Genomic DNA, 25,585 nt, shown 5'->3' with positions numbered 1-25,585 from the left:
ATACTCTGACTGATTAATTAGGTTGCAGACAATTAAGAGCTTCATGATTACTATAGGAAAATCATATTATCATTCATTATTAATTAAAATTTATATTTCTTCTTCATCAGACTAGCAGGGTAATTTCTTACAAGGGAGGTGACATAAGAATGGCCAAGTCTGTCACTGACTCCAACACGCCATGACACCTATTTAATGAGCTAAGGATGCCAAAGACCACATACTCCATTTACTAAGGCAATTATTATTATTAATTTATAAAGCGCCAACCTATTCTGTAGTGCTGTGGAATGAATATTCTTGCCCTGTAACTGTGTGCACAAATATTCTGATTGTTTATAGAGCTGGAATGGATGGTAGTGCTGTATTATTCCTCAAAATATGTTTTATTTTCTTACATTGCTAATGGTACCTATTATAGTACTACCCATGAAGTCCCTTTCTAATACTTCCCTTTGTTATTGCTACTTGTGTCCTTTGATATTGCTCTATGTTATTATAAATAATAATTACTATCTCCTATAAGTTCCTGGGCCTCCTTCTCCAGGATCCCCATCTGCCAGAGCATTCCTTGCTCTTGGTAGTGTGATCCCATGATTCCATATGATCACCCTGTCAGCAAAGAACACAGTGATATAGATTGAGAGAGCCAGGATTCAGGGGTGTAGCAATAGGGGTTGCAAAGGTTGCAACCGCATCAAGGCCCTTGGGCCAGAGGGGTCCCATAGGGCCCTTCCTCAACTGTAGTATTAGATCTCTATCGGTCCTGTGCTCATAATAATCACGTCTATAGATACTTTGAATAGTGGTAATCATTGACAGACTGTTCCCCATCCCCTTCTAGCACCTCTGCTACTGTAGTTGCCATTGACAGGTTTTGCTGCGCCATATCAATTGTTATGTACTGTATATAGTGCTTGGGGGGGGAGGGGGGGCAATGTAAAATTTGCATGCGGGGCCCATAGCTCCTTAGCTCTGTCCTTGCCACGATTTCTAAAAACTCAGCAAGCTCTACTTGCATTAATCTGCACTGGGGACCAGTATCCATGAGTAAATACATAGATAATCCAGTTTTGTAATGGACATCACAGATAAGGTAAAAAAGGGCTCATTTTCAATGACTGTATTTATGTGGTAGGTTTGCAACCCTGTTGTGTAGTACAAATATCCACATCCAATTTCCTCTTTTCATCAATCCATTTGACCTAAACCCAGTTCTGTTTTTGAAAAACTGACCGTTTGCCATTTCTCAACTATCTCACAGTTGTCAGTGAATTTACCTCTTGAAATATATATCACCCTGGTGCTATATCACGTGGCCTCTCACCTTACTCTCTGCCATCCAAATTATAAGACAGCAGAAGCGCTTAGTGTATCCAGGTATAATGTTTCCAGCCAATCCTCAGCAGATAAATCACCATAGGAGCAGAACCTTCACATCAGCCTATCAACTGAAGGACTCCACATAGCGTAAAACCATACAAATGTATTAAAATATATAAAAATCTAGTGCACTCACATGTTCAAAGTAAAAACAAGTATTTATCAGCATGAGCTCCACCACGCCAGCTTCCTTTGCTTGTAGCTCCGCCCTACGCGTTTCGTGCATGCGTACTCATCAGGGGCCCTTGATGAGTGCGCATCCAAGAAACGCGTAGGGCGGAGCTACAGGCGAAGGAAGCTGGCGTGGTGGAGCTCATGCTGATACATGAAAGTTTCCATTTCTGCTAACTTGTGACAAAAAACAAATGAAATCTGCCATGGACTCACCATGCCCCTCTTTGAAAACTTTGGGGTGTCTTCTTTCCAAAATGGGTTCATTTGTGGGTTGTGTTTACTGTCCTGGCATTTTGGGGGGTGCTAAATTGTAAGCCCCCCCTGTAAAGCCTAAAGGTGCTCATAGGACTTTGGGCCCCTTAGCGCACCTAGGCTGCAAAAAAAGTCACACATGTGGTATCGCCATACTCAGGAGAAGTAGTATAATGTGTTTTGGGGTGTATTTTTACACATACCCATGCTGGATGGGAGAAATATCTCTGTAAATGAGAATTTTTTGATTTTTTTTTTACACACAATTGTCCATTTACAGATATATTTCTCCTACCCAACATGGGTATGTGTAAAAACACCCCAAAACACATTATACTACTTCTCCTGAGTACGGCGATACCACATGTGTGACACTTTTTTGCAGCCTAGGTGCGCTAAGGGGCCCAAAGTCCTATGAGTACCTTTAGGCTTTACAGGGGGGGCTTACAATTTAGCACCCCCCAAAATGCCAGGACAGTAAACACACCCCACAAATGAACCCATTTTGGAAAGAAGACACCCCAAAGTTTTCAAAGAGGGGCATGGTGAGTCAATGGCAGATTTCATTTGTTTTTTGTCACAAGTTAGCTGAAATGGAAATGTTCATGTATCAGCATGAGCTCCACCATGCCAGCTTCCTTCGCCTGTAGCTCCACCCTACGCGTTTCTTGGATGCGCACCCATACCTTTAGGATTTCACAGGTCATTTTGAGGCATTTGATTTCCAGACTACTCCTCACGGTTTAGGGCCCCTAAAATGCCAGGGCAGTATAGGAAGGTGACAAAAAATTAAATCTTCTATGAACTCATCATACACCTAATGGAATACCTTACGGTGTCTTCTTTCTAAAATGGGGTCACTTGTGGGGTTCCTATGCTGCCCTTGCATTTTAGGGGCCCACAACCGTGATGAGTAGTCTGGAAACCAAATGCCTCAAAATGACTGTTCAGGGGTAAAAGCGTCTGCAAATTTTGATGACAGGTGGTCTATGAGGGGCCAAATTTTGTGGAACCGGTCATAAGCAGGGTGGCTTCTTAGATGACAGGTTGCATTGGGACTGAAGTGCAGGAAGCGCGGGATGTTCTCAAATCGTGACCTGGACATGGCAGCAGAGAACATGGCCATGTGATGTATTGAGTGCGTAGACCAATAAGACTGCAATACATTCTTTTTGACTAGACCCATGTTAAGGAGCAGGCCCCAAAAAATGTTACGTTTGGAAACTTGGAGCGGTTTCCACTGAAAAGGCTGGGCATGGTAGCTTCTTGGATTGGCGGTTGAGTATTGTGTGGCATAACGGTTGGTCTCAGCCACAATTAAGTCGTAGAGACCAGCAGTGATCAGAAAAAAAAATTCTGTCACTGCGGTGGGGCGGGTGAGGGTTTGGCCGGGTAAACAGAAGTCCGCAGGGGGTAGATTAGGGCCTGATCTGATGGATAGGAGTGCTAAAGGGTGACAGGTGGTGACAGGAGGTGATTGATGGGTGTCTCAGGGGATGATTAGAGGTGAGAATAGATGCAATCAATGCACTGGGGAGGTGATCGGAAGGGGGTCTGAGGAGGATCTGAGGGTTGGGTTTGCCCGAGTGATCAGGAGCCCACATGGGGCAAATTAGGGCCTGATCTGATGGGTAGGTGTGCTATGGGGTGACAGGTGGTGACAGGAGGTGATTGATGGGTGCCTCAGGGTGTGATTAGAGGGGGAATAGATGCAGGCAATGCACTGGGGAGTTTAGGACCTAATCTAAAATATAGCGTTGACAGATAGTGATAGGGAGTGATTGATGGGTGTTCAGGGGGTGATTGGGTGCAAACAGTGGTCTGAGAGGGTGATCAGGAGGGGGTCTGAGGGGTGCTGTGGGTGATCAGGGGGCAGGGGGGGCAGGATCAGTGTTTTTGTGTGTTTACTACAATCGCTACCTGCTCCCCTGGTGGTCGCTCGATCACTGGGACCACCAGGGGAGGAGGCAGCCAGTATAAACTTTGTTAGCTTAACAAAGTGTATTATACACTTTGTATGTGGTAGGTCGGGGGTTAACAACCCGCCGACGCTGCTAATTGGCCAGCGGGTTGATGTTGCTGGTGGACGGAGCCTTATGCCGGCGGATGCGCGCGCATCTATGCACGCAATCCCCGGCTAATCAGTCCCCCAGGTGCCATCGCCGATCGCGTTACGCGGTCCTGGGGGTGCCACTTTGCCGCCGCCTATTGGTAGTGGGCGGTCGGCACGTGGTTAATACTCATGAACTAAACTTAACTATTAACATTTCAATAAGATCTAGAAATAAAATAAAGAAAATCATTATTTGAAATAAATGAATGTTCTGTTTACTCAATTTAGCCAGTAAACTTCAAGTTTTACGCTGTGGTCCTCCTCTTCTGTTGGATCTCAAAAAAGAAACCTCCTCTTATCTGTATTTCAGCACTATCAATACTAGAAAAAAAATAAAGAAAAAATGTTGTGATGTCAGAATGTGCTGCTGATCGTTATAATTCATGAAAAAAGAGGGCTTTATAAAAAGGTATTTTAGTACTTGGACAGAGAGTCAGAATGCAATTTTCAGACTTAGGAAATATAAAATATGTAGAAAATTCATTGAACAATGTCCTTCAGATTAGCTTGTGTGTTGCAGATCAGTCTGCAGTTGCGCTCAGTATGTATGATTCCCATCTCACCTCTTTGAACTCATAGATGCTTGACAGGAGAGAAAGGTTTGCTTCAGTCAGCTGTATAGCTGTGATCTGTAAACTTAGTTCTCAAAGGCAGTAAACTTGCCAGATTTTCAGGGTAGCACTTGCTCAAGCAATGTTCCAGGTGGCGTCTACAGGTAAGCTAATTAAGACTCAATTAAAGCAATCTGGAAAGACAAGGTTGTTTGCTGCCTTAGAGGATAGCAAAATGAATTAGTGGATTAAACACTGGGCTGCATTCTTTATAGTCATTTCGTTGCTGGATAGAGATGGCCCGAACGGTTCACCTGCGAACGGTTCCAGGCGAACTTTCGGTGGTTCGTGTTCACCAGCGAAGGCGAACTTTTGCGGAAGTTTGGTCGCCCCCATAGTGCGCCATTAGGGTCAACTTTGACCCTCTACATCACAGTCAGCAGGCACATTGTAGCCAATTAGGGCTGGAGCCACTTTCCCCTTATAAAAGGCAGGCACGCTGGCTTTTACACTTGTGTGCCTGCATTAATTTGTGAAGGGACAGCTGCTGGCAGACTCTCATAGGGAAAGATTAATTAGGCTCTTGTAGGCTTGTTAGCTTGCTCCTGGCTGATTGTTATTGCTAAAATAGCACCCCTCAACAGCTCTTTTGAGAGCTAATGTTCTCCTGATGTGTTTTTTTTTTGTGTTGCCCACTGACACTGCATTATACAGCCCTATCTGTTGCAGCTGGACCTTGGTAATTGCTATTACTGTGCCAGCCAGGCCCTGCATAACTATCTATACTGGGACACCTACCTATGCCTACCTAACTACTGGGGCACCTACTTACCTGTACGGGGACACCTACCTATGCCTACCTACCTACTTATACTAGGGCACCTACCTATGCCTACCTACCTATACTGGGACTCCTACCTATGCCTAGCTAACTACTGGGGCACCTACCTATGCCTATCTACCTATACTGGGACACCTATCTATGCCTACCTACCTATACTGGGACTTCTACCTATGCCTACCTACCTATACTGGGACTCCTACCTATGCCTAGCTAACTACTGGGGCACCTACCTATGCCTATCTACCTATACTGGTACACCTACCTATGCCTAGCTAACTACTGGGGCACCTACCTATGCCTACCTACCTATACTGGGACTCCTACCTATGCCTAGCTAACTACTGGGGCACCTACCTATGCCTACCTACCTATACTGGGACTCCTACCTATGCCTAGCTAACTACTGGGGCACCTACATATGCCTACCTACCTATACTGGGACTGCTACCTATGCCTAGCTAACTACTGGGACACCTATCTATGCCTACCTACCTATACTGGGACTTCTACCTATGCCTACCTACCTATACTGGGACTCCTACCTATGCCTAGCTAACTACTGGGGCACCTACCTATGCCTATCTACCTATACTGGTACACCTACCTATGCCTAGCTAACTACTGGGGCACCTACCTATGCCTACCTACCTATACTGGGACTCCTACCTATGCCTACCTACCTATACTGGGACTCCTACCTATGCCTAGCTAACTACTGGGGCACCTACCTATGCCTACCTACCTATACTGGGACTCCTACCTATGCCTAGCTAACTACTGGGGCACCTACATATGCCTACCTACCTATACTGGGACTCCTACCTATGCCTAGCTAACTACTGAAACACCTACCTATGCCTATCTACCTATACTGGGACACCTACCTATGCCTACCTACCTATACTGGGACTCCTACCTATGCCTAGCTAACTACTGGGGCACCTACCTATGCCTATCTACCTATACTGCAAAAATAGGGTTAGGAGCGGCACACCTTTCCGTACAGAGTCGGGTGCTGAGTCCTGGATGCTAAGCCAACATCCGGAAAATATCATGAAGTTGAAGAGTGGACTCGCACACCAGCTTCTCAATAGAGCCAAAAAGTGTTGTTTATTAATCCATAGTATGTCAAACACAGAGCATGACAATTGTTTCGGGCCGCTATGGGTCCCCTTCATCAGATAAGTGCAGACAAACTTATCTGCACTTATCTGATGAAGGGGACCCATAGCGGCCCCGAAACAATTGTCATGCTCTGTGTTTGACATACTATGGATTAATAAACAACACTTTTTGGCTCTATTGAGAAGCTGGTGTGCGAGTCCACTCTTCAACTTCATGATATCTACCTATACTGGGACACCTACCTATGCTTACCTAAATACACGAAGATAATAAGGTTGTGGACAGAAAAATTTGATCAGCTGGACAGTCACTGTTGTTCTATCATTAAGCTAGCACAGCCCGGCGACCATATGGGCTTGAAAACCGCCATGGCCCTGCACTCTCGCCATGGTGCACACCAGTCCAACTTGGCCGTCACTACGCAAACAGCTGTTTGCGGTGCATTACACAGTGAGTTTGGTGTGTCAGTGTGAAGCAGGACTTTTGGCGTCTATCCCACTCATCCATGCCCCCCTCCAGGTGTTAGACCCCTTGAAACATCTTTTCCATAACTTTTGTGGCCAGCATAAATGTTTCTAGTTTTCAAAGTTCGCATCTTCATTGACGTCTATTGCGGTTCGCGAAAGTTTGCGCAAACCGAACCTTTTGCAGTAGTTTGCGAATCCGGTTCGCGAACCTAAAATCGGAGGTTCAGGCCATCTCTATTGCTGGATTGGCTATAACACGATTATTCTAACTACAATTTTGCCTTCCTAAAATGGAAAGCATTTGCAAGTATTCAGCTTCACATGAACAAGAAAAGTTATAATGCATCACTGCAGGTCAATCAGTGAATATGCAAATCAACCCTGTATTATTTTCTATTCTGTATTTATATACTGTAGCACTGATTGCACAGAACTTTAGAGTCCATAGTTGTGTCACTAACAATCTTACAGTGAGCTCAAAACCTAATGAACCTACCATAGCTTATATCTATCATAGTCTAAGGCTAATTTCGGGAGAACTAGTGAACTCACCAGTATGCTATGGGGGGGGGTAGTGGAGTACCTGAAGGAAACCCAAACAAACATCAGGAAACACAGAAGCCCCATGGAGGGTTGCTAGCCTGTGATTAAATCCTAACAACCTAGTGCTGCCAGGCAAAAATCCATCCACTATGACACTATGCTGTTGTTTATGTCTGTGAAAATTCAGCTGGTGGTTTATAACACACCTATGATCTATTAGGTTTGCATAGCCAAAAATGTAACATAGTGACAGCTGCTTCAGGCAGTTTTTTTCCATCATCAGTGAAAGGTGACTAATATGCAGGGCCGGCCCGCTCATGAGGCGGGGTGAAACTTTTGCCTCAGGCGGCAAATTTCCAGGGGCGGCACCCGCCCATCCGTGGGTGCGGGGAGCCGGCCCGCCGAGCTGGAGGGGTAGCTGGCAGGACGGAGGTATTGGGCCAGCGGCGGGGAGGGGGGTCGGACCCCCCCCCCCTCCCTCGCCTGGGTCCCCCGTCCTCCGCTCCCCTCCAGCCTAAATAGAAGCAGCCGTATGTGTAAGAGGCACGGGCGGGGAGACACTCACCTCCTCCTCGCTCCAGCGTGCGCTCCACTGACATCACTTCCTGCAGGACGCTGCAGGAAGTGACGTCAGTGGAGCGCACGCTGGGAAGAGGTGAGTGTCCTCCCCGCCCGTGCCTCTTACACATACGGCTGCTTCTATTTAGGCTGGAGGGGAGTGGAGGACGGGGGACCCAGGCGAGGGAGGGGCGGTCCGACCCCCCTCCCCGCCGCTGGCCCAATACCCCCGTCCTGCCAGCTACCCCTCCAGCTCGGCGGCCCCCCAGAGCGCCCCCCCCCCCCCCCCCCCGAGGGGGGGGGGGGGAGGGGCGGCGGTGACAATTTTTTTAAAATTTGCCTCAGGCGGCAAAAAGTCTAGGGCCGGCCCTGCTAATATGGCTCTATGGCACAACTTGCAAGATGAAGGTGTAACAGAGTATGCAGTAATTAAGAGCCAGAACTACTAGAATATTTATAGAGGGTCATCAACAAGCATTCTATTTTCTATCAGCTGAAGTATTGCACCCTGTACCCATGGCCAATGATGTGGTTTCAGTTTTCCATATTCGCATATTGGAGTGTCAGGAACTGTATTATGTCTGTAAATACAGTTACTTGCACTTGAAAGTTATATTTCCAACAAGGGGAAAAATATGAAAAGCAGAGTCAAATATTGCATGTCAACAATCACAATAATTTTATAGCGACATTGGCCTTGATACACAAAATTGGTCTCATTGTTTTCTCTCTGGTTCACATCTTATCTGTAAATGAACCTTCCAGCATTTTCAAAGGAAAAAAAACACAAACACAAAATAAGTTTTTCTTTATTATGCTAGGGACACACCATACAATTTCTGTTAGATTTACCTGCCAGATAGATACTTTCCAACATGTTGGAAATTATCTATCTAACCATCTATCTGCCTAGCAATTAGGCATTGTTCTACTCAGCAGGAGATAACCAGAAGACAATGCACCAGAGATAATGACCAGTCTCTACCAGTACTTTACAGAAAATAATCTAACAGAAAATCTAACAAAAAATCTTACAGAAAAATGTAACAGAAAATTGTATGGTGTATACTAGACATTTAGTAGAATGTAATAAATTATTCTATGATGGGCTATGATGTCACACAGCCTTCTGAACCCAGAGCACTCCAGTAAATCAGGTAATGTGTCTGCTTACTTTACTTCTGTATCACTGATACATTTAAAAATGCAAAGCTACACACACACAACACTTTACCCTCAGCCATGGAAACAAATAAAGACCATCACAGGTGAGAATCTAGCCTGTATTCGAGAGCCCCCCAAACATTACTTAAAGACACAGCATGACAGATCTTTAGCAGTGTCCGAGCAACCCATGAATGCATTGCTCTCTCCACTCACCCCTACTAGGGGAAGCCACTGTGTCATACGCCAAGACATGTCCTACAGCCACCTTCCATAGCAACAGATGTATCATTAGCCTAGAGGCTAGTGACACATCTGTGCAGCACTGGGCCTCGAGCTTTAGGGATTGATCCTGAAATCAGGTAAGGTAAGATTTTACAATGTGTAAGCATTTACTAAATAATGTATAACTTAATTTTGTAAAAAAAAAAAAGTATTCATTACCCTACTGTATGTGCTTTAAAGTCCTCTGATGTATCATGTCTAATCAAATATTAGTACCATCTTACATGTTGTGAGCTTACTTATAAGGGTTGCTTTAAACAAAAAAAGTTAAGGTGTGATAATTCATTAGAGAGGTTTTGTGTATCAGGCCCATTTACTGGAAGCCAGCAGAGGGAATGGCACATCCTACCAGTGGAAATGTAAAATCATTGTTTGTTTTGACTTTAGCTTTAAGGGTTATTTTATCTGTTTTGCTTTTCCCTTCTGTTACACTTTTTATCTTTATTTCAGTTTAATTTCATGTTTGTCTGTTTTTCTTAAATCTTACTTTAGCTTCAATCTGCTTCTTTTGCACAGCTTTCCATGGAAGGAACTGCTGACCTATGCAAGGAAGCACATCATTAAAAAAATCCAGAGTTTCACTGATGATGACCTGTCTTCAATAAAGCTAACTGTAAGGTCAATTGACCCTGAACTCTAGGGCTTTAAAACATTGACTGGAAATCATTACTGAGTGAAACAGGCAGGTTTTTTTTTTCTTTTTAACAATCTTTATGTTATCAAATACAACTTAAAAACTAAAGTTTAGGCACAAATTTATGTTCATTTAATAGCATTATTGAACATCAATTAGGCATACAAATTGTAAACAAATATTATAATTAGCTGCTGCACCATTTCTGCGGTTATTATTTTTACCTCAGTAGCCTCCATCTCTCTGCTTTATTTCCCCCTCCCATTAAAAAGACTAAACATCCTAAAATAAACATTGCATGTATAGTGTTCTAAAAAAAAACTATAATGACTTTAACATCATTTTTTTTCTAACTCATTCTCCAAGCCCTGTGCATGCAGACTTCCAGCGCATAGCCACACCCTCTTACAGAGATGTGCTGCGGTGCTTCTGTGGAATTCTCTATCTTGAGTAGTGAGAAGGCCGTGATGTTTGGCTGTAACCGGATGGGGCTAGATGACAGAAGTAGTAAAGTCATTATAACTTTTTAGTAGAGCACTATGCATGCAATGCTTATGTTAGACTTTATAGTCTTTTTAAAGGTGGCCACACACTATACAATTTTTAAAATATCTGATCAATTTAAGAATTGCAATACATTTTTCTGACTAATTGTAACATTTCAGAAATATGACCAATGTACCACACATACCTATGTTTAATTTTTCTACAATTATAAATAAATGGACTAACATACAACACACAATCTTTAGATACCCCCCCCCTCCCCCCCCCCAAAAAAAAGACGTGAAGTCCGATCGGATTTTTCAGTCGAATGGAAAAAAGCTTTTGATTTTTTTTTTTTCGGGAGATCCAATAATATTTATTGAATTGCCGTAAAATCGGATCATTTTATTGTATTGTGTGTGGCATCTTTAGTCTGAAGCCATCCTTCCTTATTGACCAGAGAGACAGGGTTTCAGCTGACAGAGCTGTCATCTGCCCTCATGTATACCCATGTTACTAAAGGGGGAGTTTTTTAAGACTAACTGGTATGGGGCAAACGGATGTAGGTCTCTAAGAAGGAGATTCATTTCTGCAACAGGTACCATATTTTTTGGACTTTAAGACGCTCCTGACCATAAGACACACCTAGGTTTAGAGGACAAAAGAGGAAAAAAATATATGCTAAACCTGGTGCATCCATGGTGAAGGGGCGTCATTTGGATTATACCCCCTTTGTACCTCATGCTCCCTTGTACCTCTTGTGTCTCCCTGTTTCCTCCTCTTGTGTCTTCCTGTGTCCCCATGTGTCCTCCCCTGTCCTCCTTGTGTTCTTCTCTATGCCCCTTTGTGTCCTCCTTGTGTCCTCCTCTATGCCCCTTTGTGTCCCCCTGTGTCCTCTATTTGTCCCCCTGTACCCTCCTCTGCATGGGCACAGTACATGGAGTCCCCAATATTGTGGCGGGTTGGAGGTTCGTATTGGCAGGTGTTTACAAGTCAGGAACTCCATACATTTGGACTATAAGATGCAGTTACTTTTTTCCCCACTTTTGGGGGAGAAAAAGTGAGTCTTATAGTCCAAAAAAAACAGTATTTCCTTTTTATGTTGCAAAAACAACAATTCTCTTTTGCATTTGTTTTTTCAGCTCCTGCTGTATTTGTGCTGGAGAAGTAATTATTATATTGACCAACATACAACTCACAATGTTTAGATACCCCTCCCCCAACCCCCCCCCCCCCCCCCAAAAAAGACGTGAAGTCCGATCGGATTTCCTTTCTATGTTGCAAAAACAGCAATTCTCTTTTGCATTTGTTTTTTAGCTCCTGCTGTATTTGAGCTGGAGAAGTAATTATATATTATGTGTCTTTAAATTTTGGTGAGAAGTCTTTCCTGCAGCCATGTATAAGTTGGTGTTGCTTGGTCTGATCACTTACCCTTTCTCTTCTCATGCAGTCTTTCCTTTTACTTTGCAAAAACTATTTTTTTGTATCATGCTTAATAATTTAGGTAACTTTCCTATCAGTTGGAAAGTTCCTATCAGTTGTATCATGTCTATCAGAAGCCTTAAAGTGTACCTGAGCCGGAAAAAAGGTATCCATACATATCTGGGGCTTCCTCCAGTCCCTTGGCACCCTTGCTGTCCTCCCGGGCTGCCTTGATCTTTCACTGTCCTCGGTAAATATATCAGTCGCTGCCAGTCACTGTGTAGAGCACATGCACAGCCTGGCCGACCATGATCCCCTAATGCGCTCCTAGGGGAATGCTCTAGGCGACAGGGGAGTGCGCAGCCAGGTCATGCATGTGCAGTACGCGGCGACTGTTTGCAGCTGATAGATATACCTGGAAAGCCAGATGATGATTGAGGCGGCCTGGGATGTCAGCGAGAGAGCCAGTGGCCTGAAGGGGGCTAGAGGTAGCCCCAGGTATGTATGAATACTTTTTTTTTCCGTCTCAGGTTTACTTTAAGGCTGGTTTCACAGTGGGACGTTAAAATCCCACGTTACAGCAGCCAGTAACGCAGCCTAACTCACAGCACTGTAAAATCAATGTGCTGTTCACAGTGCACACGTTGCGTTCCATAGTAACGCAGCACGTTTAAACAAAGTGCTGCATGCTGTACGTTATACTCTGCTAAGCCGTGTTAGACTGTTTGCACATGCTCAGTAATGTTGGAGTGTTGGAGGAGGAGGTCTCCCCGCCTCCTCCGTGGCCAGCCACATGGCTAATTAATATTCACTGCACTGTGGTGACTCGTGGTGGGACTGTAGTGTTGTCCGGATCATGAACGAATCGTTCATTTGATCTGGATCTTTTTTGTGAGTCGAATCCTCCGGATCATCACAATGAAAGATTCGGTTCACAGTGGATGTCTGTCTGGAAGAAACAGGAACATACAGAATGTACAGTGCAGGGAAAGTCCTGTCCTGCTAGTCATTTCACCCCCAGTCTGCTTCCCTAGTAAAATGATTCAAATGATTCGGTTCAAAGATCCGGATCTTTTCAGTGATCCGATTCGAATGATCCGAATCCTTAAAAAGATCTGGACTTCCCATCACTATCCTGGAGCGGCTGCTTTGAGAGCCACATAACGCGGCTCAATCTGACGTCCAACTTCAACACCACCACACGTTGCATTAGGGGCACATTATGCGACCTTAACGTCCCCTAAAACGCAACGTCTTTGTGGGAAAGAGGCCTAAAGCTCGTAATTAAAACTAATCAAACAGGGTAATTGGCTTTCATTTTATGAATGTTATCTAGTAAAAATGTTTCTGTACCGTGTTAGCCAAACAATATATGTAGGTAGAAAAAAACAAAGTCTTGTAAAAGTAATACCTTTCAATGGCTAACTGATAAAGTTAAATAATGCAACACTTCTGTGAACCAGGACACAGCATGCAAGATCTAAAAGTACTTATTCTTAAGGGTAACTTTAAAAATGAACAAGCAAGAAAGATTTCTGAGTACAAATTTATGAAAATGTTCAAGACATTAACAGAAGGTTTAAATTGTGGAATGGGATTCATGACTCCTTATGTAACATGATTGACTTGGCTTCACTATCTTCAGAAACCTGCTAAATTTCATGTTTGCTTGCATAAGCTCACTGGCTCCAGCCTGCTGATCACCTGACATCTAACTGCTAAACAGCAACCAGTACAACTGCCATCTTCATGCAGCTTCCCTGCATCAGTGTTTTACTACAGCTAACATCTAGAAATATGCCTGAAGAAGGGGACTAGATCCCAGAAAGCTTGCATTATTTAACTTTATCAGTTAGCCATTGAAAGGTATTACTTTTACAAGACTTTGTTTTTTTCTACCTACATGAATGTTATCTGAATGAAAGATTTAAAAGTATGAAAAAAAGAACATATCATTTTAGTTACAGTCACCTTTTCATGAGAGGGATATAGAGGCTTAGGCTGCCATATTTACTTCCTTTTTAAAGGATACTCGAAGTAACATATGACATGATTAGCTAGGCATGTGCATGTATAGTGCCTAGCACACAAATAAATATGCTGTGTTCCCTTTTTTTCTCTGCCTGAAAGAGTTAAATATCAGGTATGTAAGTGGTTGACTTAGTCCTGACTCAGACAGGAAGTGACTACAGTGTGACCCTCACTGATAAGAAATTCCAACTATAAAACATTTTTCTAGCAGAAAATGGCTTCTAAGAGGATGAAAGAGATAAAAAGGCGAATTTCTTATCAGTGAGGGTCACAATGTAGTCACTTCCTGTCTGAGTCAGGACTGAGTCAGCCACTTACATACCTGATATTTAACTCTTTCAGGCAGAGAAAGAAAAAAGGGAACACAGCATATTTATTTGTGTGCTAGGCACTGTACATACCCATGTCTATCTCATCATGTCACATGTCACTTCGGGTATCCTTTAAGAATGCCATTTGCCTAGCTCTCCTGCAGAACAGAACCTCATCTGAACAGTATGAACAGTAAAGTTTGACAACTATAACCACATTAGGTGTAGGTGTATGATTCAGATTCCACTGAAACCAAAAATATCATCAGGAAAGATAGACAGTTAGCATTGTTTAAAAGGAAAATAAATATGGCATCCTCACTTTAACCATTTGAGGACCGCAGTTTTAAACCCCCCTAAAGACCAGGCCATTTCTTGATAAATTGGCCACTGCAGCTTTAAGGCCTCGCTGCAGGGCCGCACAACTCAGCATACAAGCGCTCTGTTGGTGGGATCTGATCCCTTCCCCAGTGTTTATTTTTTTTTTATAAATATTTATGTTAACCACCTGCATACCAGCCGCTGTTTATAAATGGTGCCCGGTTGTCAACTGTCTGCGGCAGCACTGTTTCTAAATGGCAGCTGGTATCTGGGTCCGCCATTCCGTATCGCTGTTATGGGACCCGGCAGTCTTTCATCCTGCTATAAAAAAGTACTGTCAAAATTATTCTGGCTGTAAAGTCATTTTATTGACATGGTGTGAAAATATTACCTAGGGGAAGACTCAGGAGAAAAAGGGAATTGTATAAGGGCCAAGGGCCCATATGCAATTCACTTTTTCACCTGAGTTTTCTCCTAGGTGATATTTTCACAACTTGTAGAATAAATGGCCTCAATTCACTAAGCTTATCTCCTGTCTTTAATAACTCTTCTAGAGTTGTTACCATGGTGATAAGGCATGTAGTATTCAGGAAACATTTTACCTCAGGCAAACCTAAAGTTAACTCTTCTGTCTTTAAGTTAAATCTTCAATCCTTAAAATAACTCCAGAGTTAAAGACAGGCTGTTTATTAACTGCATGTGAAAATAACTACAGAGGAGGTAAATTAACTACAGAGGAGGTAAAATAACTACAGAGGAGGTAACTTAACTACAGAGGAGGTAACTTAAGGAATGAAGAGATAAGATAACTCTCTCTTATGTGGAGGTAAGTTTTCTCTTGCCTTATTATCTCCAGCATGATCTTAGTGAATTGAGGCCAATGAAATGTATTTTAAATCACCAGTTTGCAAGAAAATACTCCAAATATTTTTTTAGTTTGTCAACTACTTTCTGATACTTTTTCAATTGCAATAGGAGATAACTCAGGTGAAAAGTGTAATTGCATATGGGCCTAAGTCTCTTATGTGCTTGTTTTTCCAGATCATCCGTAAACAATACCTGATGCCTTTCATTAATCCAGTTGCCGTAATGACAACACCATGCCACATGTGCAGTCCTACTTCGAGGGCTTCAGGTACCCATAGTGGCTGGCTGCCGTGTGCGCTGCTGTACTTCATGCAGCCTATTATGATTGGTTTGGTTGCACACAGGTGCTACCATTGATGGTGGCAGGCTATTTCTGATTTTACTTCCCATTGCAAAGGGGTCGCTGAACCATTTGGTGAATCTGTGCAGTCTGTCATGCACTGCAATTCAATTCACTCCTTCTTTGGCCTGTTCTCTGATGTTCTTGTGTTCTATCATGTCACACATCGCCGGATGGTACTCATGTTGTGCCCAACACGTGTGGCAATTGCACCCAGCTGATTTTATTATGTGGTGCATCAATCTTTCTGATCAGTATTTTGATTGAGGAGTATAGATCATTATTTGGCTTGCTTAATTCATTCCCTTTATATGACTATATTATACAGAGAATGTGACAATGTCAATCTAGTTAATAAACTAGTTGCTGCTATAACCTGAGATGTCCTCGCCACTGCGGTGCTGCTAGCTCTGCATTTTTTAAACTGATCTAATCGCTGCTTTAAAGTCCACCTACTGCGTATCTGTTATTTAATACTTGTCCAGGTTCAAAGCTAGGCAGGTCTTACAAGTGGAAAGAGATCAGCATCCAAAGTGCAGGGCCATCAACAGGGCTGGCATGAATGCATCTTGGGCTGTATGATATCTGAGGTAACAGAGTACACATAAGCAGCCTAAATTGTCTGCCCTACCACACTACTTTCAGTTTAGAATGTAGTGTTCCTGTTAGCATTTGAACTTCAGTAAAAATGTTTCACAAATGGAAAGCTAAAGATCGACGGATGAGTAAAAACAAATACATGTGTGGCTGCAGGTTAAAAAAAAAGAGTGGAGAGACATGTACCTTGTGGATGAGTGATGGTGATGATGGAACTGCAGCAAGGGTTAAATGGGAAATTTCACTTTTGTTGAGAAAAATACGATGCATTGAGTTAAGCTATACATTTCGCAAAGTTTAATAGCAAACATTTATTGCTGATTGCTAAAGGGTGCAATCCAGCATTAACAGAGTTCAAGTACCAAAGCAATTATAAGCACCCATAGTGACAGACCTCAATGTGTCCGGTCTAAAGTCTAAGTGCAGGAAACATTGCATGTTTATGCATATGCGCTTGTGCGTTTGTATTACGTTTACCATGCGTTTTCAATGCGTTTTTTGCTTCTGCACATGCTTTTTTTTGCATTTTGCATGCGTTTTAACGCGTTTGCGGTTCACATATACAAAACGCATGTGCGTTTTGTATGCGTTTTCATATAGCGTTTTATGCACAAGGAGGCGGAAATACATCAGAAAACACTGTTGTTGTTTTTTGTTTTTTTTAAGCATATAAAAACGCATGAAAAATGCATACAAATGCATTAAATTGTGTCACCATTGACTTTTATTATGTGCGTTTTTATGCGTTTTTGAAAAATATGCAACAAAACCAGTGTTTTTAAAAACACATATTATAAAACGCATACAAAACGCATATGCATTTTTTAATGCGGACCATTGAATAACATTGCATGCAAAACCGCTGCGTTTTCGGCAACAGTAACGTTTCTGTGTTCCCAGCCTGCGTCTTTCACTATTGATGCTTAGAAGCTGTGTTGCACTTTACATGGAACATGAATTACTCTTGAAAACCTGGAGATTACTATCGCTGTGTTGTTAAGAATATCTTCTGAATATTTATCGATATGTCGTTTTGAGGAAGATTTATTTACATGTTATAAAATTAGATTTTCAATTTGATAAGCTTGATATTAGTTACAGAATTGTACTTTCTTATTTTCATATAGCAGCCTATCTGGATTTGATTTAGAACAATTAGCATACAATATAGAAAATCATATTGTTTCATAGTGCACACAAATATGTTTTAATGAATGACAACTACAAACCTAAAAGTTCTTTGGAAAAAAGAAGTATGTACAATAATTTATCTACATTACTCTTGCACTACCACTGTGTTATCACTAGATGGCCAGTTATGCCTTTACTAAAGCAATTGATTTCAGCACAAACATGTTTTTATGTTCTTAGCAGACTCAAGCACAGTTAATACAGGTGGAACATTAAAAACATTTAGATAAAGAGAGAGAGAGACCGTTAAAATGCTTCAGACTTAAAAGGAGAAATCTAATTTATGCAAATATACAAAAATCTGATTAGGCTTATCAATAAAGCTGTTAGAGCTGTAAGTTTACAGTGTCGGTATAATGTGAAAATAGTAGAGAGGTCTCTAACAGGGTTGTTCGGATACTCCTAATCACGATTCTAGTGAATTCTAATCCAGTTATGCTCAAATCCGGGTTCGGTCGTGATCATCATCATGAACAGAAACAGATATCCAACTCAAGTTTGGTTTTGAGTCAAATAACTGCATGTAATCATGAAACACGAGTTGTCGAATTTAACGGTTAATAGCGAAGCCCCCTTAAATGCTATAAACACCAAATTTGCCTGATATGTTAAGAAGAACAGTGGGAACAAGAGGTAAAAAATGTTTTCAAAACAACCTTATAGTTGCCGCCGGCTCCTGCTGCCCTCGCTGCCTCACACCTGCTGTCACCCTTACCCACGCTGGCACCCTATGCACCATCTCTAGCCCCTAGGCCAAAGAGGTCATAGCCTGGGGTCACAAAAGCTTGTTTTTGGCAATGGTACCAGTGATGAACGTAAATTGCTGCCATTTCTGTTAGAAAAGTCTGAGGCTCACAACATTTGGCGTGCAGGTAGAAGGAATATTGATGTACTTGTACTCTAAATTTGGGTTTCCTACAACTCTGAAAACCAGAGCTATGGGGGTGCAAATTTGCTGAATTTTGCCATTGGCTTTCATTGGGCTTCCTATTTCACTGTCAAAAATCTCAAATTTCTTCAAAGGACAATGGCTCAGCAGTGGCAAATTTTCTGGCATTGTAGGGACTCTTAGGGGGCTCAGGACTGGTGAGTGCGGGGCCCCTAGAACAAAGAGTTCATAGCCTAGGCTCACAAAAGCTTGTCTTTTTGGTAATGGTGCTGTTGACGAACATAAATCGCCGCCATGGCCGTTTGCAAAGCCTGAGGCTCACAACATTTGGCATGCAGGTAGAAGGCATTTTGATGTACTCGCACTCCAAATTTGGGTTCCTTACAACTCTGAAAACCAGAGTTATGGGGTGCAAAATGCTGAATTTTGCTATTGGCTTTCATTGGGCTTCCTATTTCACAGTCAAAAATCTCAAATTCCTTCAAAGGACAATGGCTCAGCAGTCGCAAATTTTCTGGCATTGTAGGTTCTCTTAGGGGGCTCAGGACTGGTGAGTGCAAGGGCCCCTAGGCCAAAGAGTTCATAGCCTAGGCTCACAAAAGCATGTTTTGTTGGCAATGGTACTGGTGATGAACATAAATGACCGCCATGGCCGTTAGCAAAGTCTGAGGCTCACAACATTTGGCATGCAGGTAGAAGGCACATTGATGTACTTGCACTCCAAATTTGGGTTTCCTACATCTATGCAAACCAGAGTTATGGGGGTGCAAAAATGCTGAATTTTGCCATTGGCTTTCATTGGGCTTCCTATTTCACTGTCAAAAATCTCAAATTTCTTCAAAGGACAATGGCTCAGCAGTGGCAAATTTTCTGGCATTGTAGGGACTCTTAGGGGGCTCAGGACTGGTGAGTGCGGGGCCCCTAGACCAAAGAGTTCATAGCCTAGGCTCACAAAAGCTTGTCTTTTTGGTAATGGTGCTGTTGACGAACATAAATCGCCGCCATGGCCGTTTGCAAAGCCTGAGGCTCACAACATTTGGCATGCAGGTAGAAGGCATTTTGATGTACTTGCACTCCAAATTTGGGTTCCTTACAACTCTGAAAACCAGAGTTATGGGGTGCAAAATGCTGAATTTTGCTATTGGCTTTCATTGGGCTTCCTATTTCACAGTCAAAAATCTCAAATTCCTTCAAAGGACGATGGCTCAGCAGTCGCAAATTTTCTGGCATTGTAGGTTCTCTTAGGGGGCTCAGGAATGGTGAGTGCAAGGGCCCCTAGGACAAAGAGATCATAGCCTAGGGTCACAAAAGCTTGTTTTTTTGGCAATGGTGCTGGTGACGAACGTAAATCGACGCCATGGACATTTGCAAAGTCTGAGGCTCACAACATTTGGAATGAAGGTAGAAGGCATCTTGACCTATGTGTACTGCAAATGTGGGGTTCCTACCTCCCTGAAAACCAGAGTTATGGGGGTGCAAAGTGCTAAAATCCCCCATAGGCTTTCATTGGGCCTAGGATTTGAGAGTATAAAAGCGCAGGTTTCTGCCAAACGGTAAGGTAAGGGCCTGAAACTCATCAGCCCTGAGCCCCCTTAAACTCCCTACACAACCTGAAAATTTGGGGCCACTCAGCCTTACCGTTCGGCAGAAATCTGCGCTTTTGTACCCTTAAAACCTAGGCCCCCAATGAAAGCCTATGGGGGATTTTAGCACTTTTGCACCCCCATAACTATGTTTTGCAGGGTGGTAGGGACCTCAAATTTGGAGTGCATATAGGACAATATGCTTTCTACCTACATGCCAAAAATTGTGAGCCATGGTCGCGATTTATGTTCATCACCAGTACCATTGCAAAAATAAACAGGTTTTTGCAAACCTAGGATATGATCTCTTTGGGTTAGAGGCCCAAAACTCACCAGCCCTGAGCCACCTTAAACTCCCTACAAAGCCTGAAAATTTGGGGCCGCTCAACCTTACTATTCAGCAGAAACCTGCACTTTTGTACCCTCAAAACCTAGGCCCTAATGAAAGTATATGGTGGATCTTAGCACTTTTTCACACCCATAACTCTGGTTTGCAAGTTTGTAGGGACCCCAACCTTGGAGTACAAGTAGGTCAATATGCCTTCTACCTTCATGCCAAATGTTGTGAGCCTCAGACTTTGCTAACGGCTATGGCGGCGATTTACATTCGTTACCAGTACCATTGCCAAAAAACAAGCTTTTGTGACCCTAGGCTATGACCTCTTTGGCCTAGGGGCCCCAAACTCACCAGTCCTGAGCCCCGTAAGAGTACCTACAATGCCCGAAAATTTGCCACTGCTGAGCCATCGTCGTTTGGAGAAATTTGAGATTTTTGACAGTTAAATAGGAAGCCCAATGAAAGCCAAAGGCAAAATTCAGCATTTTTTGCACTACCATAACTCTGGTTTGCAATTTGGAGTGCAATTTGGAGTGCAAGTACATTAATTTACCTTCTACCTGCATGCCAAATGTTGTGAGCATCAGACTTTGCTAACGGCCATGGCGGCGATTTACATTCGTCAACAGCACCATTGCCAAAAAAACTTGCTTTTGTGACCCTAGGCTACGGCCTCTTTGGCCTAGGGGCCCCACACTCACCGGTCCTGAGCCCCCTAAGAGAACATGCAATGCCAGGAAATTTGCGACTGCTGAGCCATCGTCCTTTGAAGAAATTTGAGATTTGTTTACAATTAAATAGGAAGCCCAATGAAAACCAATGGCAAAATTCAGCATTTTTGCACCCCAGTAACTCTAGTTGATTATCACCCACTGACTTTAGCAGTTAATAGCAAAGGCCCCTTCCATCCCTGCAACACCAAATTTGCAGGATATGTTAAAAAGATAGAGGGAAACAATATTTAAAAAAAATGTAATTTTTTTGTTTATTTGTTGTTTTTTTAAATGACATGGAGTCCCCCCTCCCGAGCCTCTGTAACCCCTTGTCCCCCATGCAGGCTGGGGTAGCCAGAATGTGGAGCCCCGGCTGAGTGGGGCTTTGCACCCTGAGCTATACCAACCCGCATGGTCCATGGTATGGGGGGACTCCGGGGGAGAGGGCCGGCCAATCCTTCCCCTTTCCCCCAGAGCCCTTGTCCAATCCATGGACAAGGGGCTCTTCCCCCCCTCCGGTGCCCCAGGAGGAGGTGGGGGCGACCACTCCCTGGGGGGGTTTCATGGTGGCATCTGGGAGTCCCCTTTAAGAAGGGGACCTCCAGATGCCTGCCCCCTTTCACAACACAACCACAAAAAAAGTATTTTATTATTCTAAATTAACCATAAATACTTACCTGTACCTGTAAGTTTCCACGCCAATATCCTCGGAAATGTCCCACGCCAATATCCTCTAATCTTGCGGTCTTCAAGACGCCCCCCACGCAACTATACTAATTAGTATAGCTGAGAATGCGTCCTTTAGGATGCATAGCCGCTGCCTACTGCTGTCCTCCCTGCCTCCTCACTTGTCACCCTCGCCTATCCTGGCACCTGGTGCACCCATGGGGGACAAGGGGTTACAGAGGCTCAGGAGGGGGGACCCCACGTCATGTTTTAAAAATGTTTTCCCACGCTCTGAACATAAAAAAATAAAAAAAAAAATATTTTTTTAAATATTGTTTCCCACTATCTTTTTAACATATCATGCAAATTTGATGTTGCTAGGTTGTAAGAAACCTTTGCTATTAACTGCTAAAGTCATCAGGAATTGTTTCCCTAAGAACTGTCATTTGCCGCACTTAAATGTATACTTTTACTTTTTTCCTTTGAAATCCTAAAATCTCTTCTTATGGCATTTAAGGGGGCTTTGCTATTAACTGTTAAAGTCGGTGGGTTTTGGCGGTTTAAGAATGGCCGTGATCGCGATCGTGATATCCGGCCCGGATTTGGACCACGATCATGAGTGCATTTGGATCTGAATTCGTGTTTGAGAGGCAATCACGAATTCCAATCGTGATGTCAGATAATGAAAAAATGCTTGTGAATCACGGCTATGCCGTAATCACGAGGTCGTGATGAGCAACCCATAGAGATGGCCCAAACTGTTCTGCTGGTGAATTTGTCATGGGCGAGAGGTTTATTTAATCTCTAAATTTTTTTCAGATTGATCATGTTTTTAGTGATAAGGTGCACACTAATGATACAATCTTTATGGTACAGTTTTACCACTTCGATTCAATATGGCGGACTAGCTAAAGTATTCATTCAAAATGTATATATCCACTCAGTTTATTCTTCTATTATCAATTTGGTCAGATTGTACAGTCAATATTGTATCATTGATGGGCATTGTACAATCAAGATTGTATCATTGATCAGCATCTACAGTGCTGCCCATAATTATTCATACCCTTGGCAAATTTCGACTTAAAGGGATACTGTAAGGGGTCGGGGGAAAATGAGTTGAAGTTACCCAGGGCTTCTAATGGTCCTCCGCAGACATCCTGTGCCCGTGCAGCCACTCACTGATGCTCTGGCCCCGCCTCCGGTTCACTTCTGGAATTTCAGACTTTAAAGTCTGAAAACCACTGCGCCTGCGTTGCCGTGTCCTCACTTCCGCTGATGGCACCAGGAGCGTACTGCGCAGACACAGACCATACTGGGGCTGCGCAGTACGCTCCTGGTGCCATCAGCGGAAGTGAGAACACGGCAACGCAGGCACAGTGGTTTTCAGACTTTAAAGTCTGAAATTCCAGAAGTGACCTGGAGGCGGGGCCGGAGCATCGGGGAGTGGCTGCGCGGGCACAGGATGTCTGTGGGGGACCATTAGAAGCCCCGGGTAAGTTCAACTCATTTTCCCCCGACCCCCTACAGTATTCCTTTAAAGTAACTTTTATTCAACCAGTAAGTAATTTTTTTTGACAGGAAATGACATAGGTGTCTCTAAAGATAATAAGACAATGTGAATTCAGAATGTAACACTCCTTCTATTAAAGAAAGCAAATCTCTTTCAGGCCAGATAGCAATGGTTAACTGCTTGTGTTGGGGAACAGAGTGAGACAGGTGATTGTAGTGTGTTCCTGCCAGATTTTTGTAAGTTTGTGGGGTTGTTTGCTAATCACACAATCCATTGTGGTATTTTTCTTAGGCTTCCAACAATAAACCTTACAATATTGCTGTGATTGCTAAGAGTTCACTTCCTTCATTGGGTAGACTAGAAAAGTGGTGATTTTATCACAGTGATCTTAGCTTTGGATAGGTCTGTGCACCAAATGGGGTACTGCTGCCATGGTTAACAAAAACAACACAATTGAAATTATTACAAAAATGTAAACTTGCTACCGAATGTTCAGTTTCAAACTGGGTTATGAAACTGTCTAAATCAGGGGTGCCCAATATGTCGATCGCGATCTACCGGTAGATCGTGACCGCCTATTTGGTAGATCGCGGCCGTTCGGGTGCGTCATGTAAAATATTGCGGCCGGCAGCTGTCAGAATCTGCTGCCAGCCGCTGGCCAATCGGAGGAGGCGGAGAGGAGAGGGGCAATACAGCGGGAGAGGAGGACGCTGCCGCGACGTCATAGCTGGGGGTGGTGCTGGGCACAATGCGTCAATGCACGCTGCCCGCCGCCCCCTTCGCTCGCCGGACTCCGGAGGCATTAGCAGTGCGGCTGATGGAGGGGAGACCAGGAGGAGCCCCAGACACTGCCGCTGGAACTGAAGGGAGGTGAGTGGCCCCTACGCCTACCTACTCCATACCTGGCTAACTATACTGAAGGTCCGTGCACCTAACTACTCCATACCTGGCTAACTATACTGAAGGTCCCTGCACCTAACTACTCCATACCTGGCTAACTATACTGAAGGTCCCTGCGCCTAACTACTCCATACCTGACTAACTATACTGAAGGTCCCTGCACCTAACTACACTATACCTGGCTAACTATACTGAAGGTCCCTTGCACCTAACTACACTATACCTGGCTAACTATACTGAAGGTCCCTGCACCTAACTACACTATACCTGGCTAGCTATACTGAAGGCACCCACACCTAACTACACTATACCTGGCTAACTATACTGAAGGCACCACACCTAACTACTCCATACCTGGCTAACTATACTGAAGGCACCCACACCTAACTACACTATACTTGGCTAACTATAATGAAGGAACCCACACCTAACTACACTATACCTGGCTAACTATACTGAAGGCACCACACCTAACTACTCCATACCTGGCTAACTACTGAAGGCACCCACACCTAACTACACTATACTTGGCTAACTATAATGAAGGAACCCACACCTAACTACACTATACCTGGCTAACTATACTGAAGGCCCCTGCACCTAACTACACTATACCTGGCTAACTATACTGAAGGCCCCTACACCTAACTACACTGTACCTGGCTACCTATACTGAAGGCCCCTATACCTATCTACCTATACTGAAGACACGTATACCTGCTACCTAAATGTTGGTAGATCTCCAGGACTCTGCAAATTTTAAAGTAGCTCGCGAGCCGAAAAAGTGTGGGCACCCCTGGTTTAAATGTTTATTTATGGATTCTCAATTCCAGATTTTTTTTATTTTCCTGGCTTACCTAAATGCAAAATACCTAACCCCCTAACCTCCCCACCCCCTTTTTTTTAAAGAATCATTCTACTCCTCCTCTCTTTTACAGGGGGCAGAGGTTTACAGTACTTGATCTTTATTTTTTGAAGACTGGTTTTAAGCGAAAATAGAATTGATCTTCTGAAGATATGAAGAATTCACTGTTTGTGCATGCCTGGACTGAAAAACTGCCATAGAGAACAACATTTTTGATTATTATCATGTGTATCAGATAGTGTGTTCACTAAGCAGATTTGTGCTAATTTGCAAAGAAGTTAAAATGGTTTCTGCATCACTTTATGCTTGAATGGCTTAAGTAAAGTAAAAGTGAGTAGACTGTCCAAAGGGGCTACTACACTATTTATAACACATATTCTTTGACCTTCCTTTTTCTTATACAGATCCCTATGTGTCCAAGCAACATCTGGATTACTCCATTAGCTTATCTCACTGGGCT

General features: G+C 43.3%; 1 long non-coding RNA gene across 3 annotated transcripts in view; it reads left to right on the top strand.

The window, feature by feature from the left end:
* Positions 1–13,622: 13,622 nt before the first annotated feature.
* The window catches only part of LOC137507193 (uncharacterized), a 145,751-nt gene continuing 133,788 nt past the window's right edge, over positions 13,623–25,585 (top strand). For all 3 annotated transcript variants that reach the window (XR_011020473.1, XR_011020471.1, XR_011020472.1), the window contains exons 1-2: positions 13,623–13,867; positions 15,706–15,799. This is a non-coding gene — a long non-coding RNA (uncharacterized lncRNA). The remainder of the gene's footprint in view (positions 13,868–15,705; positions 15,800–25,585) is intronic.

The sequence above is a fragment of the Hyperolius riggenbachi genome, chromosome 1 (assembly GCF_040937935.1).
Source record: "Hyperolius riggenbachi isolate aHypRig1 chromosome 1, aHypRig1.pri, whole genome shotgun sequence".
Lineage (NCBI taxonomy): Eukaryota > Metazoa > Chordata > Amphibia > Anura > Hyperoliidae > Hyperolius > Hyperolius riggenbachi.
Note: the sequence above shows the minus strand (reverse complement) of the source record. Positions and strands in the feature narration are given on the sequence as shown.